The 15,933-nt window shown below is 37.1% G+C and overlaps 1 protein-coding gene across 1 annotated transcript in view; it reads right to left on the reverse strand.

The window, feature by feature from the left end:
- cdc42se2 (CDC42 small effector 2) overlaps positions 1 to 14,615 on the reverse strand; it is a 29,902-nt gene extending 15,287 nt beyond the window's left edge. Inside the window, exon 1 of the mRNA XM_053645513.1 lies at positions 13,977 to 14,615. The gene's annotated coding sequence lies outside the window, so the exon portion shown is untranslated. The remainder of the gene's footprint in view (positions 1 to 13,976) is intronic.
- Positions 14,616 to 15,933: the final 1,318 nt, after the last annotated feature.

A 15,933-nucleotide genomic window follows, 5' to 3' on the forward strand; every position in this document is an offset into this window, starting at 1 on the left:
GATGGTGGAAATGAGGTTATGCCTTTTTTCTTCAGTATAAAGACACACCAGGATGCAATCTTTTCTGTTGTCTCCTGACAAAACCAAAACAAAACCAAGTACTGGCAGAGTTTAAAATGCAGAACAATAATATATAGTCAATATCTAAGAGAACTTGTCAGAGAAAAGATGCTTTTGAGGGTTCTAGGCAAGTTACTGAGTTCCCAGCACAGGTACAGAGTACATACAGTACATGTTATGGACACGCAACCTACAAATGATCACGTGCAAACTGAACAGCTATGTGCCCTACAACAAGCCCTTATAAAAAAGGTGTAAACAATCAGTTTATATTAAACAAAGGTCTACATAGTATGCCTGGAACGTTTAATGTGACAACCATGCATACACGGCATCATGAAGACACTCACATCTCTGTGATTTACACAGAGATAGCCTTAACTGTACAAATCATCTAACAGGCATATGTCCAGAAATATTATCCCATCTGAATAGTACTTTAGCCTGTATAACAATCATAGTCAAGCAAAACCACATGATCTTAGGAACCAAGTAAAGATTCTTATGCCACCAGCAGATGCTTAGGAATAAACAAAGAACCCAATCGACAAAAAGAATCATTACTCTAAGCATTGAATACAAAGTCCCTTTCCATGAGCTCACAAAAGACCCCCAAGAAAGCATTCATTAGCCATGTATGAATGGAAGAGGAAAGGCATGGTTCATTGCTCCAAGTATAAATGGCCGACCGATCTATGACACATAACTGTTAGGACTGGCGTTAACTGACCCTGATGGAGAAGGAGAAAGGATGGTTTTCCTGGCCTGGATGTCAGAACAGATGCCTCAGAGATGTCCACAGAGAAAACCAGTTCAGTGGTGAACAACAGTTAACAGTGGGTTAAGTGATAGGAGGAGTTTATATAAGAGAGGACCTGCCATGTGAGAAAAAAGTGCCGAGCAAAACCAGCATCACAAGGTGAGAGTGAGAAAATGAATGCATACACTCCAAGACTAACCCTGAACAAACTCAACCAGTGGATCTGCACAAAAATAGTGGAACATTATTATAAATGAATGATCTCATCACTCAATGATAAACCCCCAAAATACTGTTTTGTTTGGAACTCCACAAACAAAACACAACTGACCACTTAAAGACCAAACAAATTTTAAAAATGTATTTTTTTTTAAATGCTGCAAAACTTAACAGATGCAAAACAATACGACATTACTCACCCTCCACAGCTGAAACGGGAGGGTAGCGCAGCAGGTTGTGTGAGAGCACTATGAAGTGTCAGGCTCCGGGTGCACTTCACTCTGCGGGAGGCCTTTGTCCCTCACTCAGTTATGGATCAGTGGCCAAGTGGCATTCACTCGCTCCATCACTAACCTCTACCACACAAAGCTGCTGCACACTCCTGAACTAAGCCCTGCCTCCAGCCCCACCCCCTTCCCCTCATCATTCACCAGCACACTGCATTTATGTAACCATGACATTACTTATATGTATATAAGCATTACTGTCTTTCAATTCAAGGAACTTAAGTTCTGGGAACATACAAATTACAACAAAACTTTATCTTTTATAATGCAGCATCATATAAGCACATTATAGCTTAATATTCTTTTCTTGCTAGTAAATAAAGTAGTTTTTGATTTACCCGTTTAAAACCTATACAGTACATCCATCCCTTGTTGAATTCAAGCTATGTTCTTATGAATATAAGCTATATTCAAGCACAGAATTTTTAATATGATGGAGAAAATCTAAGCCATGATGTTCAGGTGAAGCATCCACCAAACTTTTACACTATGAAAGATAGCAAAATACAACTCAGCAAAAATACCTGATCAGACACAATCACAAATGGTCTCTGTGCTAAGGGAGCAAACCCAGATCCTCATTTTACTAGCCTCCTTTGCTGGAACAATTGCCCGCCTTGTTGCTGGAGGACAACCCTCAATTCTTCCATCCAAGGTCTTGTTGCCACAGCAGCCACTAACCACTGAGGAAGGGGGTTTGTATGATTGTGAGACATCACAATAGACCCCCATTCCCAATTCCCCCTCCTTCTTCCTCGCGCACTCTGCCTCTCTGTCTGTTTCTTAAAATGAGTTTAACAGTGGGCTACACTCACAATTTCCATACAAATGGCACATACATTGTGTCTGCTGCAAGATTTGGGGAAGAAGGTCTTAAATTTTGCAAAAGTTTCTGCAGTCACAATACGTAAAGAACAAGACCGTGTTGAAACAAAGAATAGGTAGGTACATAGAAACTTTGTTGATTCATCTACTTGAAGTGAAACCCACAATGCTAGCGTAAAATAGCACTTAATCAGTGTGAAGGGTTAGTAATACTGAAAAGAAGCCTAGTCAAAAATCAGGCGGTAAGCACAGAGAAGAAGATTCCTACAATAACTAACATTCCTGAGCAGATTCTGAGCTCATAACGTTTTAATTCTGCTCCTCCATTCCAAGAGAACAGGCATTTTCTCAGGACTTGGAAGTTAAAAACTGCAGACACAAATGTCTCTTTAATGTTGCAATTAAGTACATACTAAAAAAAACCTCCTTTTTAGGGCCTTTAAAAGTTCATTGCACATGCTGTTTCTTGAAATAATTTGGAGTAGCTTTATCATTATTCATACAAGAGTCGATTATGATCTCCAAACCTTGATAACAGCTTTATTGCAGATACCGCACTTTGCACAGGCTGCACTGTTGGGAGCTTACGATGACCATATGGCACAGGCGTAACATCTCTAATCTTTCACAAGATTAACTTCTTGCATCATGTGGTTACGTAACAGATAATAGCCATGGATTTAAGGAGTTTAGAAGCATATAGTCAGTAATTTATGGTGTATTGGAACCTTGGATTACAGAAAAACAGTGGCACACCATAAAACCTAAGAACCGATACTTTTAGTTTTAAATGTTTCTCTACTTCAATCATTCCTGATCTTACTCATTACCTAGTTTTTATGAAGTGTCGGGTGTCTTGAAAACGGGGAAACGTTGAAACTGTACCGTTTTTGAGCAAACATTGTGTAGTTCAAACTGATGAACTCAACATCAGTTTTCTGCTGACGTTCTGCTTTACTAAGCAATAGTGTCCTTTCTCCTTTTTTGATTTTCATGACTATCAGATGGTAGTCAACAATTTTTTTGCTGAAGTTCTGCTTTACTAAGGTTAGTGTACTAGTGTATTAGTGTACATGCAGAAGCACAATGTGAAGGCACAGTTGAAGGATTCATCGTTATGCAACGTTTTTAACAAGGCCAGTCTTAAACATTCAAAAATCTCTCTATGTACCCAATTGCATCTGGCAAAGATGCTGCCTTGGCACATTCAGCCACACTGGAAGGGGGCAGTGTATCAGTACAGAACTCATTACGCAAAAGAAGCCTGACCATCTGTGATGTCTTCAGAGATCGTCCTCATACTTGCCATGGACTGAGTCTGCCAGAATATGGAGCACGCTGATTCTTCATCTATGTTCTGTTCATATCAGAAACTGTCCTACTGCTTCACTCAACTTTTTACTTTTTTCCCCATTACTCACATGTTTTATTCTTTATTATCTTGCATCTTGCATGGGTGCTGTTCCCATTTTAGAGATCTTTTTCCATTTTTTTTCCCACCAGTTTTCACCTCATATGTTTTTGACCACTGACATTACCATGCTGTTGCCTTATAATCTGTCTGGCTTCATTTAAAGGCTAATCATTAAACTAATGCACAAATAAGTTATAATCAAAGGGTTAGATTACATTCCTGTTGCAGGCAGAATGCCAGAAATTGCAAAGGGAATCACAGAGAGAAAGAGAACAAAACAAATGAGGAATGAAGGAAAGAACAGTAGATCTAGAGAGAAACAGAGTAGATGGCAAACCTCTCAGAAAATATTTATGATGTTTATGATGACAGACTTATGCATATATTTTGCCAGATTAATGAAAAAAATAACAAGACTTCATTACACCATACACAACTGCATTAAATGTGCCTTGGACATTTCCAGGCATATTTCCAAGCATATGTTTTGAGCCATCGCCTTTTATTAGGTAAAGCATAACTGTGTGCTTATGTAAGATCTTTAACAATGTCAGCAAACAATATTGTTCCAAAATGGATGAAGTGCTAGAAAAGCACGCATTAGACCTGTTTGTCATTTCACATTTTGAACTCAAAGATTAACATCAAGTATATTCCTAGACAAGGTCATTCCTACACAATAGCCACGTTTAATATGCATATACAGCACAAATCCTGCAGTCTCCATGTGTAACTTAGCCTCAGCTTCCTCAAGAAAGTCAGCTGCTGAGTTTAGCAATCTGTCTGAGCCAGACAGGGAAGTGGCACATGAAAATAACTGATTAAACACCACTACAGCATAAAGGCACAGTTCACCAAGAACACCAGCTTACAAGATGAAACATGGCACTTATCGGTTCATTTGATACCTCACATAGTTTTGCTTATTGGTACAAGAAAACCCACATCCCATCACATCACAGCTGAGCTATTCCAGAAGTCATGCTAGATCTACCCCATTTGCATGTGATATAGCAGGAAGGCAGCTGGGACGCATCCAAAATATCTCCACTTATCATGCCAGGGGCCACTATGATGATGTCATACTTCTTTGGGTCAGCAGCACCACTGCAGACAAACTGCTCATGCTTGGGAGCACAATCACAAGATGATTGACTCACAGGGTGTATATAACTGCATGCAGATGAATACAGCCAAAGTAATGACTTTTATGTAGCAGGTCTCAACAAGTCCATCTCTACATGCATTTAGATTAACGGTTTACACTGATGCACAGGGTTCACTAAAACTTTGTGGGGAAAAAAAGACTACCTATTGCAATATACATGAGCCAAAATTGTCCTTACAAGTCTTCACTGTCATAGAAACTTCGTCACTAAAATAAACAGAGGCTGATTTTCCTTTAAACCGAACTGCAGCCCCATAATTTTATTCAAATTAATATTTTTTTCCAATAATAACTACTATAGGTTTTATGGACATAATCTACACACTAAGTGTTTAGCTAGCTAGTTAGCAAGCAGATAAGACTATACACAATCTGAAGGAAAAGGTGTGTGTAAATTTCCAAGGTCAAGGAAAGTCAATGTGGGACTGCTATAAGGCCCATTTTTCCATGGAACTCTACAAGGCTTGCTGGGAAGGTGGACACCTCCATGGTCAGTACATGAGAAACAACAATAAAAACATACTCAAGCCTCTAGGTTTCCTCCTACCATTCAAAATGCTAGCTCACAAGCACTTCTGACCCTCTTTCTATAAAGTATATTGGGAATGTCCATGTCTTAAGTATTGAAACAGGCAGAGAAAGTGAATCTTCACAGTTAATCTCACATACATACAGGGCTCACTGAAATATTAAAAACTTAAGGGTCAATTAGGTAACTGGAAGAAGACATCTTATATACCAAACTATGTATATCTAATAAAGCAGGGGTTGTGAACTGGTGAACTTTGGTCTGGTTGCAGACACGGCAAAGTACTTTAACCGAGCACTTGAACAGAACCAGTCAATGTATGGAAAAATTCAGTGACTCCAGTTATCTGAGCGTGGCTTCTTTAGCAGATCCCCTGTTGCCAATCACATGCATTTATGTAAATTATTTAGCTAAAGGAAGTTCAGACATACCCTCTCTTGTCTAATTTGTGAAGTGACAATATGGCTTCTGTCTGAAACAAGCACGAAAGGTTTAAAGTTGATTGGGCAGAGAAATTTGAGTTTATTCTCCCCTTCAAGGTCAAAGCACTTGAGAGTTTATATCACTAGTGAAAATTGGTAGCACAAAGCACCACAGTGAAACAAAGCATAAATATTTTACATGTCTTATAAATGTCCTAATGTGTTATTTATAGCCATGAACTAATCCCAAATGGCCCAACATTTGAAGGTACCTGTTGTTGCCTTTCAGTCATGTTAGTTGCTAGTAGTAGCTAGACCTTCAAAGAATGTGTGTGTGCATGCTTCCCTGCGATGGACTGGTATTCCATCCAAGGTGTATTTCTGCCTTATTCCCAGTGTTGCTGGGGCAGACTCCAGATTCACCACAACCCTGGCCAGGATAAAGTGCTTACTAAAAGTGAGTTGAAACAAAGTGAATGTGATCTTCACAAATTTTAGTTAAACACTGGTATAAGGAATCCATCCATATTCTCCAGAGCTCAGACATTTGTCTTATTGTTTAAATGTGTTTTTATGTTATGTTATGTCCTGTAGTTCTCATGCTTTGTCCTTGTATTAATCTAAACTGAAGTGTATAGAACTTTAACATGGTTTGTGATTGTTTCTGTTCGACAGGCCATGCAAATTAGCATGTATACAATTTTGTTTTGGAATTGTCGATTAAGCTCTAATCTTGTTCCTGAATTCAGGTGTCACATTCGATGTACACAATAACCACATGACTGTAAAGTACACATGATAAAGTTCTTATGAGAATTCATTATTATCAATAAAAGCAGTAGGGAAAACAGTAAAGAACATTGTTTGGGACAGTGTCCAATTGTTTGGGACAATGACCAATAAAGCTTAAGGAGTCAAGAGGTTTTTGCATGAAATCCTAAAATACATGTTTCATCTGTGTTTAAGATGAAAACCCTTGAAGTGTCACACATCTAACCATTATCTTCAAGAATTATCATATCAAGTTGTTTTCAAATGTGGTGCATTTCATCTGGCACTCATTCAGCAAAAGCAACCTATGTTCCATTATCTTGCATAATTCAACTATGCTTGTTATTTAAGCTATCAGTGTTCACATCAAAGTGTTTATGTTTTTTATAGAATGCAAAGATGGGTGTAATAATTCTTACACAAAGCCAAACACATACTATGACATACAATATGGTGGACTCATGAAACAAGAATAGACAGCAGTTTTTCATAACCAGCAGGATCTCCCTTCATTGTGTGACTTCAATGCCACTGAAAGACGAAAGTGAATGTGGTCTATGAAGGCACTTAAAATCCGATGTACACCGATTAAAGGAACATTTCCTCTCACTGTTATCAAATTCCACATCTTTGCCACATGTAATGAAATAGAAGGTGTTAAAGAAAGCATCTCCAGCCTCATTGATAATATTCTAATATTAGGCTACAGTCCAACTCTAATATATTCTAAGATTATAGTCCAATTCACCAGACAAAGATAAAGTCCTAGTGATTGCAACTCTGTGCCAATTTGTACATTATCATGATGTACAGTACTGTGGACACTACCATGATGAATGATGAAACGATGCCTGGCTCTGAGAGGTTCTCAAAACACTACAAATAGATATGTCAATCTTTAGGCTTCAAAGAAAAAAAAAAGAACAGCTTCATGCATTTTTTCAACCATAGAGCTTGCATGAGGTGCTGCTTTTGCCACAAATACCACACACAGATAAAGATTTGCATTGCTGCAGCATGCAATAGTGTTGTTGGGGATTTACCCTTACCAAATACCATCAGCGGCAGTAGCTGACATTAAAAAAATACAATACAACTGTAGGGTGCAAAATATCAATTTGCCTTAGTCCTAGAATCTTCACTAGTTCATCAACCATAAGAAATGTCCCAAAAAATAAATTGCTCAGATGCTCATACAGTGTTGTTCTCATAAAGTGTAAAACTGGCAGCAAATAGCAAGTAGGTTACAAATATAATCAAATGATGCCATGAAAAAAGTGAGCAATCTTCAATAAAGCTAGAGGTCATTTTTTATAGTAACCCTCTGCTCTCTGTTAGGCCTAGCTAATTTAGGTAGACCTGTCTTTCTAATAGTGAATTAGTCTATGAGGTAGCATTTGGGTCATTCAGGGTGCAAGTTTTATACCGATGCCTCCAAATTGTAATTCCTGGAATTTGAATAACTTTTTGAAACAATATTTAAGCAAAAATTTTTTTAAAGCTGTAATGTTTGGCAAAATATGGAAGTGGGTACCAAGTGCAAGTAAGACAGTTATTAGATCAATAGGTTTCAAATGTATTTTTAGGGGTTGACAAATCAATACCCCAGATACCCAGGAAACTAAGGTTCAACAACCAAAAAAGGGGAAAATACTGTCTCTCTTTACTGACTTTTACAACTTAATATGCTTTACGGTGGTGTGCTGCTACTTTATGCTGTAACTACAGTGCAAGCTTATAAATCCCACTGCCTGCTGCACTACACACATCCGCTAAGGCACATCTGGTTGATGGTGGAACCATTTCCACTAGTTGGATTCATTAGCCTGCAGGGATGACAGACAATCTTTTCATAATCAGGAACAAAAAGGTATGTAGAAATACTGACAAAGCTTAGCATAATAAAGCTTGAAGCAAAGCCGCCATATAACGCTCCTCCTTACTACAGACAGTCACCTTGTGAAACAATTTCCAACAACCTGCTGAGTTTTTCTTGAAGGCACAGACATGATGTGCTAAATTAGAAAATTTCTTAGAAGTTAATAATAATCATATACTCATTTATTACTTTAAATCTGTATCAATGCACTTAACTAGTTAACTCTGCTTAGCGTCTTCTAAACGAATAAATGATTAAACTCGACATAAGTTATAACATTACGTTAGCTGCCACCTATTACTGAATTCTAATAAGAACTTTCTCACACATCAGTGTTGGGGATACACCCTTTATTGAGGTTCATGTTCAAACACATCAGACTCGTTTCAGTTAATGACCAGGTTCAGGCATGTTTGAGCAGTGAAATCACCAAGCTAGGCTGGGCAGCTGGGCAGTCTTGTACAAAGCAGATTACACCATCATCTTTTCAGTGAAACTGAGCAGCACCATGACTCCACCACTGACCTAATAAAGTCATTACTATATGTAAAGTCATTAAAATCCCCTAAGTATCATGACAGAGTACTAAGTCAACAGGAGACTGGATCAATGATGTAGCAAAGCATATGTCTCAATGCAATTTCATTAAAAAGAGGTATTCCAACTATCTGCAGATTCAGCTTAGCTTGACCTGACAAACAAATCTTCATTAAGTAAGGAATGCATTAGCATGGAAAGCAAACATGTTGCCAGTAAATGGTGGGTTACATGCTGTTGAGATCAGTAATGGGAAGTGACTACTGTGTCTTTTTGACGATGTAAGTAGTTGGTTGCATGTACGCTTCCCATTTTTCTTAAAGTCTCATTGTGTCAAAGATATTATGAGAAGAACTTGTATTTTTAGTTCTATACTTAGGCTTTTTGGAACAATTGCTAGATTTAAGAGAATCACTACATACTACAAGTCTACACTAATAAAGCTGAACAATAAATTTACTGGATTCACTGGGTCAAAGACCAAATTACACCAGGTATTATGATAAAATATTCCTGGTAACACTTTCTATGAAGCCCATATTCATAAATCTAAACTTCTTTGTCATTTGGTAACAATTTGTTGTAAGCATTTTTATAAACTATTACAAAAGATCTAATAATGTGCTATAAAATTAATTCATTAATAATTTTGAATCATGTTGTAATACAAGTGTCACTATTCAGTATTACTTCATGTGGTGTATTGCACAGCTTTTATAACTAATAACAACCTGAGAATAATTATAAAACAAATGTAATATATATTAGCAATTATAACATTATAAGAATTTAATATAAGCATGTCACCATGGAGTGCTTCAAGTAAACTGGATAATATGTTTAAATTATTCTTCATTATGTTATAAGACTATTAATTAGAGATTAATTACAAAAACACATAAGTGAAGTTTGGTGTCAAAATAATAAATGCACGTCACAAAAAAATGTTGGGGTGTTTTGCTTTAAAGTATCCAAATATGACAGTGACACACATACGCAGCACCTACTTAACCTTGGAGCAACAGGAAGCTTCAGTTCATGTACAGACCCCTCTGAAAGTATTGGAACAGCAAGGCTGTTTCTTTTGCTTTTGCTATACACTGAATACACTCTGCTATACACTTGATGTAAATATCAGGAAATGAAAGCTGAAATCCTGATTTGTAGTCTCAGTGATTTTCTGATCTCAAACCCAAATGTCATTAATGTATCGCAAAAATAAAAGAATTGGCTAAGCTGTTCCAATACTTTCTGGGGGACTGTATGTCCATTTCCATTTTTGGAAGCACTCAGTGATGAAATTTGAAATGTTTATAATGCTTTATAATTGTTATAATAATACAGAAATATATGAATACATGTTTTTATCTTTAGGGAGTCTACTTGAAACAACAACCACTTCATTCTGTTTATTCCAGTTCCCACTAACTGGATTAACATCTCAATTTTGCCAACTCTGCTTCATGTCAGCCTACTTAAAAATGTATAATAGGCAGTGCACCATCATGGACTGTGTGTGCTGCCACCGATTATAGACTCTATGGCTCTTGACACAAAGTTCACTTATGTTACAGTGTACAGATCCCAACAGGACTGAGGTCAATGTTTTGACTCATTTGATGGACATGGTGTGAATACATAATTCTCTGGGTGTTTTTCCAGGCCAATATGACAAGTGTGGGTTTCCAGATGTGAGGCTTTAGAGTTTAAAACACTTCCTCATAAGCCTGTTCTCAGTCACTCTGAAGATAGTGATATAAAACACGCATAATACTCAGTGTGTAATGAATAGTCTTGGGAAAGTACGGCACTTTATGAAAGTGACTGAAAGCACATCAACTGGGGCACGAAATATGTTTCTCAGTTGTAACTGGAACATTAGAATACATAGATTATACAGTTCTGCTTACAGTCACTTAGTTGTGGATGTTTCTTGAGAATGGTCTGGTTGCACCAGGTAGCCTTTTATGGGGGAAAACTTTTTTTCTCAGAAATGTCACCTAGTTTCTGATGAGGCTGAAATTGTAAACATATGCTTTACATGAACTTGGGCTGCCAAAATGAAAAGAAAAAAAAAACTGCAAGTAGGGGACAAGTTCCAAGATACATTTACACGCAGAATCTCTGACTATTACAGCGTGTAGATGTCTTAAACATGGAAAGATCTCGTAAAGGGAAACATATGTGTCTAAATTAGATTAGAGGGTTTCAGAGAGCCCTGCAGGTTTAAGTAAAACCCAGTGCTTAACAACATAACACGAGTCACGTGTATGAATGTGGTTACCTACATCACTACGGTCATGCAAAAGAAAAAACAAAAAAAAAAAACCAAAAAAAAAAAACAAAGGTCAGAGATCTTCTCATGTGTTTCTTGGAATAGTCACAGTATGTAAATATGACCTCTAATGCATTCAGTGCCATAAAAAGACGTATTTACACTGACATAATATAACCATGTTGAGAAGGTCCTCAGCAAAGACATTTTTGGCCTCTTGGTCTTCTAGAATCTTCAAAGATTCTAGTAACAAGATGCTATTGCAGAATATAAGCTGGAGATCTAATTCCTTATAGTTAATCTTGATTGGCTGCTGATTCACTTCATACAGTATTTAATTATCTGTTATGTTGGAGGAGGATAATCCAGGAACTGTCTGCTGATAGCTGGTATATAACACTGTCTACAAGCTAGAAAGCCTCCCATGACATTTAACAGTTAAGCACCAGTTACAGCCACGGGCCCAAAGATACATAACAGCATGAGTGAAACGTTATATATGTACAATATTGGTATAACATGACATAATTATGCCTTTAACAGATAGAATCTAAGCAGTTAATATGTTTAGCACTCATAAGTGTGAACAACTGTTCGGTTCTATAGCAGAGCCACCCTGAGGCATCACATTTAAGAAATCTGATCCAGATATGACTTCACTTGGTTAGTCTAATATGGTGATAACTGTTCAGTATATCAATGCATATGCAGCAACAAGAGACCATTTTTACAAATCAAACATCATGACCATTGGTTAGTCTGTGTTTCTAAACGCCACTAAATGTGTTACATCTGCTTTGATTTGATGTATTTAGACAACCCAAATTGGTCCTTTCAACCAGTGAAGGTGGCCATTTGTTTACGCTGGCACCCACTACTATTCACATATAGAATGCGTATTTACTGACAAGTGTATAGGTCAGTTCACAAATAGGTCAGTTCACACTACTTGTCCAGGCATTTAAAAGTAGGGAAGCTATGGGTCTATGTATAAAAGGCCAAGGAACACAATTTAAACATTTTCTTGTCAAATTTCTCATCCAACAACTATTTGCTGAAAGGAGGATATGAAGGTATACCATTATGATAGAAAACCATGCAAAGAAAAATCTAAGATCTGCTTTCTATCATGTTATACTGGTATAGATAAGGTAGCAAGGTAGCATGTACTTTAAATGTGCTAGGACTACATATAATCCCATGTCATATTTTTTTATTGTCTTGTTGTTGTACACAGACATCGTAATATAGTGAAAATTGATCAAAATGGGTTGTACCAGACATTCTGTGAAGTTGTTTACTACATGTAGTTGGAAGGCATTGAGTACAGAAGGTGCAATGAAAGTGCACTACTGCTTCGTAGAAAAAAATACCATGCAGCTTGACGGTTTGGAGACTTCTAGATGTTAGACTTTCCGTCCAACTCAAAAATGACTCAATGGACCTACAGAAAACAAGCTGGATCTCTATTCATCATGAGCTCTGGAGACAGAATTAATAACAGAGCCCAACATGCTTTATGAATAAACCATTCAGGTGGAACAGAGAGGGAAAAAAATGTGTCAGTGTGTGTGTATGGTGCCCTGCGATGGACTGGCATCCAATCCAGGGTCTATTCCTGCTTCATGCCCAGGGTTTCCAGGACAGGATCTGAATTCAGTGCAACCCTGATCCTATATAAAGTGGTTACTGAAGATGAATGAATGACGAGTGAATTAACATCATCATGCCTACTGATAACATATAAATCACTTATACATGTTATTTCCTCAACTCACGTTAACAGCTGCCTTTGATAATGTTTCATCATTCTGATCATCTAATGGCTTGATTATTGTATCGTCTCAGGGAGTTTTTCCTTGCTACTGTCGCCTCATTAGGGATAAATTTAAAATGTATACCCTGAATTTATATATTCTGTAAACCTGCATTGAGACAATGTCCATTGTTAACAGCGCTATACAAATATAACTGAATTGTAACATAAAATGTGTATAAAAGGCACACAATAACAATCTGAGACGGGATATTAGCTTTCTATTACCTAAACTACTGGTGATTTAAGAAATGTGCAAATGAGATTAATCTTATTGCATCACTTCCACTGAATTCCAGACAATGCCTTTTGGGCTCATGGGTATGCTTCAGTCTGTTATAGAAAACACACACTTTCAGTACTTTTGTTTTCATTTAGACTACTGATAGTCTGTATAGTGTTACTGTATAGTGTCATAGTGTGACAATTTCTCATATAGCCTTCATGTAATTTATTTATATTTATACATATACATATATATATATATATATATATATATATATATATATATATATATATATATATATATATATTGCACCAGCCCTAATATTTTATTCATTCATACATTTATTCAATCTGTTTCGTGTCAAAACAGGATTTTGACAGGATTTTATTATTTATGATGGTGGAGTAATCCATATATGTGGTTGCTGTTTCTCATATTAGAATGGCACAAAGCATGTATATGTCTCAACTGCAAAGCAGAAGGCCTGCAGGGGATTTATATGTTACATAAAATCCATCTGCATGGTAGAATTAAAAAGGTCAGGTACAAGAATATCCTAATCGTTCTTCAAATCATATATCAATCTATACCAAATCTATTCCAAGGTGCTCGTGAAAAACACGACTAGCAATACTGCAAACGACTTATAATATACTTATAATTAAAACGTTAACCAAACACAGAAAGGAGCCTCTACCATGACAAGAAGCAGCTTCAAAACACACACATCCTCGTCCACTCACATCTGCAGTCTGCTTAAAGGATATTCAAATAAACCAGTGCCTTACCGATTTGCACGGTTCCTCGATCGCACGAAGCTGTCCCCTACTGTCTTCTGTCCTCCACACACAGGCACTGAGATATCACCTGTGCACGAGCCTAGACAGCCGGCAGCACGAGGACACGAGGACACGGGAGTCCACGCGAACCGGAGACAAAAGCACGTCTTGTGAGGACCGACCTCAGCAATAAATGACTGCAGCCGGGAAATCAGAAAGGAGCTGCTATGGCTAAACACTCCCGTCAACCATATGGAGGTGTGCCGTTAAGACAAAGTGTGAAATCAGCGCCCCCTACAGATGAATCATTAACGGTGCGAGCACGAGAGCGAAATGGTGTCTCTAAGCACTATTCGGGTGGGACTAGTTTTCCAGGTGGACGTTATTTCAGAGGAATTCGTGTTTCACAGACGTACTTCGCGATTTTAATCCCGTCCGAATCTGCCAAGTCTGTGTTTTTCCTCACACAACCTCTGTAAAAAAAAATTCCAGAGCGAATTACCTCGTGTTTCTCGGCTCACTCAGTGATCCTCTGGGAAATCTAATCCCGTAGGGAACAATGTCTGTGATTGACGATAATATTTTTTCCACAAAATATTATATTATAATAATATAAACAATTATTATATGGACATTATTGTGTCACATAAAAGCCAATGTTAGTCTTAGCAACTACAGCAAAATGCTGTAAAAAAAAAAAAAAAAAAGAAGAAGAAGAAAAAAAAAGAAAGAAAAAAAAGAGTAACTCCTACAGTTAAAAGGTTATTGAACTTTAATTATTTACGAAATCGATTTGTGTCTCTGATAGGAACAGTGGAATATAATATAATGTATCATAACATTTGTTCATTGGTTGATTTTCATTTCTATTTCTTGCAGAAAAAATGTGGCAATAAAAAACACTTGCTTTTTTCCAATTTTTTTTTTCTTTTCTTTTTTACATTTTGCTGTAGTTGCTAAGACTAACCCTGGGTTTTATGTTGCACAACTGTTTATATAATAATAATAATTGCTTATGTGTAATCACATTTAAAAATGTATATCATTAATAACTATTAATAAAAAATATATGCTATAAAAATAAATAAATACTGTATCTATATTGTATCATAATACTGCAATACGTTAGATATCCTATAAACGCGTAGGGGGTGTTGGGGTAGGGGGTGTGGCCTGAATATAAAAACAAAACGGTCCTTTACTGACTTTATTATTCTATAGCGCTGCTAATCTGCGTTTCTGAGAGATTAGATTCAGGGGGATTTTTACAGGACAAATTTAAAAAAATATATATATTCAGTTGCACTTGGTTCTCGTTTCACTCCAGAATAAGACAATACACATTTTGTCTTTTCTGTGTGTTTATTGTTTGAGAAATAGAAGAGAGACTCTCGAATGTACTCTGAATCTCGGATGACCGCGAGCCAGTCCAAAACGTGTGAGTGACGTCACTTTCAAATACAAACACACCCCATAATTATACTCCCACCCCCAACACTGATTGGCAGGTTTCTGTGCAAGGCATGGGAAATACGAATGCAAAAGGATTTGCCATTCCGTTTGAATACTGGCAGGCTCCATATGCTTCACTGTGGAAATTAAATAGCAAACGAGGCAATTGCTATTGCTGTTTCAATATAACAGGGTCATAACGCGTAACATAACGCAAAAATGCAATTGCAAATAAACTTTGCGTTTCCATTTTAAATTTGGCAAACACTGTAGGTTAATCTAAATGAAAATACAAACGGCAATACATGATTTTCATTTGATATATGTAACAATTTATGCGTCCACAAATAGGAAATGCAATTGCAAATACAGTTTGCAATTACTTTTGAATATTGTCCGCAAAATACCAAGTATGTATTGCAGCAGCCTGGAGATCTCCAATTGGAAGGTATTTACCTCCAAGTGGGAGGAACTTACCTCAAAGTGGGAGGTACTTACGCCTCAAGTAGGCGGG

The sequence above is a fragment of the Ictalurus furcatus genome, chromosome 16, assembly GCF_023375685.1.
Source record: "Ictalurus furcatus strain D&B chromosome 16, Billie_1.0, whole genome shotgun sequence".
Taxonomy (NCBI): Eukaryota; Metazoa; Chordata; class Actinopteri; order Siluriformes; family Ictaluridae; genus Ictalurus; species Ictalurus furcatus.